We start from the raw sequence: 3,310 nt of genomic DNA on the forward strand, positions 1-3,310 counted from the left end.
TCATTTCTCTCGATGGGTGAGCGAGCTGGTATCAAATGCTCACTTTGTAATTATGCTTGACGGAGCAAGAGATAGGCAATTCAAGCTTGGGCGCGGTATTCGGCAAAGCTTCCCTCAATCCACTTTGTTATTTAACATCATCTCTGAGGGTCATGGTGTTATTTAAAAGGGCAGCGAATAAAAGGCATGATTGATCTCATTGGCATCTAGGAATTCTTCCATCATATTCTCACCTATGCTGACGACATGATCCTTTTCGGCCATGCTTCCGTGCAATAGATGCTGAGATTCAAGCTCATCCTTCAATTTTTCCTCTCTCTTTCGGGTTTATCCCTTAATGACAGTAAATGTTGTCTGTCCATATTCAATGCTCCACCTTCCTTGTTGGTCACCAATCAACAGATTTTTAGCTGTGCAACTTTGGATTTACCTATTTTCTATTTGGATCTCCCTTTACAAATAAAGTGCATCATCTCAGCCGCTTGGACTGCCACTATTAAAAAAGTCCTGACCAAATTTTTTTCCTGGTAGGCTTTCTACCTTTCCATCGCCGGTCGGCTTACCCTTATTAGGCATGTTTTGTCCTCTATCCCAAAAATTTTTATGTCCATATTTTTTATGCCCAAGAGTGTGGAGAAGAAGCTCTCCAGTTTGATGGAGGATTTTCTTTGGTCTGGTTGCCAACATCAGACTAAGCGACAATAGGTTGGATGGAGCTCATTGGTGATACCAAGGCGTTTGGCTGGTCTGGGGATCTTCGCTTCCAGACTAAAGAGTATTGCTCCATCGTGAAACAATGCTGGATGGTGTACCATCCAGGCAATCTGTATATTTCTCTACTTTATGCTAAGTACGATTCTCTTGAGGCAATCCATTATAGTCGTCGTCCCCGCAGGCTTCATATCTCTCACTTGCATCGTATGTGGCTTAAGGCCATGTCTTTCATCCTCATGCAAGATGGTGATCTCGGTCTTGATGCGCAGTTTTTTCAATGGACAATTGTGCCTAGCGGTATCGGTCTCTTCTTTTGACTGGGGCTGGCTGACTTCCTGAGCATCTTTTATGGGCTAATGGCCCAACTCCCCACTCTTGGTTCTTAGCCTGATTAATTTTACATGATAGGGTACAGACGGACAGCTTCCTTAAAAAGGTCAGTTTTCAGTATCTGAGTAGGTGCGTCCTTTGCCAAGCGATGGAAGAATCCACCTACCATCTATTTTGGGCATGCCCAATCTTTGTGGATCTCTTTAAAAGTACGTGGAATCAGCCTGAAGTCATCGTGAGACAGGAATCATTCGTGCTCGACCTTCTGTGGGGTTCGTCGCGGGTTCACAATTGTAAGCGGTGGAGGCTGATCTGAAGAACTTGGCTTCTTACTTCCTGGTGGGCTGTGTGGATGACTCACAATAATGAGATCTTCCGTCAAATGTCGGTTGCCTTCAATAAGCTCATCCATTGCATCTTGGTTGATGTGTATGCAATTTTGCGCCTCTCTTCCCATGTTATCCACCCCCTTTAGCCGCCTTCTCTTCCTCAAGACCCTGGTTGATCTCTGTGTTCATCTATTTTTATGTTTTGCTTTCGTGCTTTCAGCCCTTTCTTTTGAGTCTACTGTTATTTTTTTGTTTTTGCGGGCTCAACTTTTTGTTGATCCCCTGCCTTAGTAATGTTGATGTTTCTTTCGGCTCTGTGTGTGTGTGTGCACATTTGAGTGCATGTATATACAATCACAAACATTTTAGTGGTCAGCCCTTATTTTCTCTTAAATTAGATTTTCATAAAGCCTTTGATTTTGTCCATTGGCCCTTCTTATTTCAAATGTTATCCAATTTTGGCATTGGTCATCGTTTTTCTGGGTGGGTGAGGGAATTGGTATCTAATGCTCAGACCATGATTAAGATTAATGGCATTAGAGGCGGCCAGATCAAGTTAGGGCATGGATTACGGCAAGGCAGCCCTCTCTTGCCCTTGTTGTTCAATGCCATTGCTGAGGGTCTCATGGTGTTGCTTAAGCATGCTGTAGAGATGGGCCTGATTGATCATTTAGATGTTTTAGATTTATCAGACCATATTCTTATTTATGTTGATGATATGATTATTTTTGGGCAAGTAAACGTGCAACAAATGCTTAGATTCAAACTTATTCTCCAATTCTTTCTCACTTTTTCTGGGCTTTCCTTAAATCATAGCAAATGCTCTCTTACTATGTTCAATGTTGAGACTTCTATGCTTGCAATGAGACAACAGATTTTTAATTGCGCAATCTTTGAGTTGCTGATGACGTATTTGGGCATGCCGTTACAAGTGAAGCGCCTCTCCTCCGCTGCTTGGGCTCCAACTATTCAAAAAATGAAAAATAAGATTTTTTCGTGTCAGGCGTCTTATCTCTTCATCGTTGGCCATCTGACTTTAATCAGACATGTTCTTTCTTCTATCCTTGAATTTTTTATGTCAATGTTCGTAATGCCTGTGGGTGTGGAGAAGCAGATTTGTCGTTTAATGGCAGATTTTCTTTGGTCTGGGTGTCAACTTCAGGGTAAGCGCCATTTGGTTGGTTGGCGAACGATGGTGTTACCTAGGTGTATGGCTGGCTTAGGTGTTTTTTCTCCAAGACAGAGGAGTATTGCTTTTGTGGCCAAGCAATGTTGGATAACCCATAAACCAGGTTCTCTATGTGCTTGTTTGCTTCATGCTAAATATGGTGCTCCTGATTTATCTCTTTTTCGTCATGGAACCCATGGGTTGGCGATCTCGCACTTGCGAAGCATGTGGCTGAGAGCCTTATCGTTCTTTAGAGATCAAATTGGGGACCCGAAAAATTATGATCAGTGGTTGCAATGGGCGATTGCACCAAATGATGTGTTCCACACCCACAAAGTATATAGATCATTGCTTTCTCTAGGGACAGATTGGTTTCCCTGAGTATGTGTTATGGGCTAAGGGCCCTTCCCCAAGATCTCAGGTCTTGACTTGGTTAATTTTGCATGATAGGGTTCAGACTCACAGTTATTTAAAGAAGTTGGGTTTTCAGTTTCCTAGCTGGTGTGTGCTTTGTCAAGCTGTTGAAGAAACTACATCTCATTTATTCTGGTCCTGCCAAATCTTTGTGGCCATATTTAATAGGACGTGGAGATCTCCAAACGTAATTGTGAAAGAGGAGTCTTTCACGCTTGATATGCTTCTGGGCTTTGTTGGAATTAGACGATGCAAGCGATGGAGAGTGATCTAAAAGACGTGGTTGCTTACTACTTGGTGGTTTGTTTGGATGGCATGCAATGATGCTATTTTTCGTCAAATTCCGGTTGTCCTT

The sequence above is a fragment of the Nuphar pumila genome, chromosome 7, assembly GCF_984573655.1.
Source record: "Nuphar pumila chromosome 7, dmNupPumi1.hap1.1, whole genome shotgun sequence".
NCBI classification, from domain to species: domain Eukaryota; kingdom Viridiplantae; phylum Streptophyta; class Magnoliopsida; order Nymphaeales; family Nymphaeaceae; genus Nuphar; species Nuphar pumila.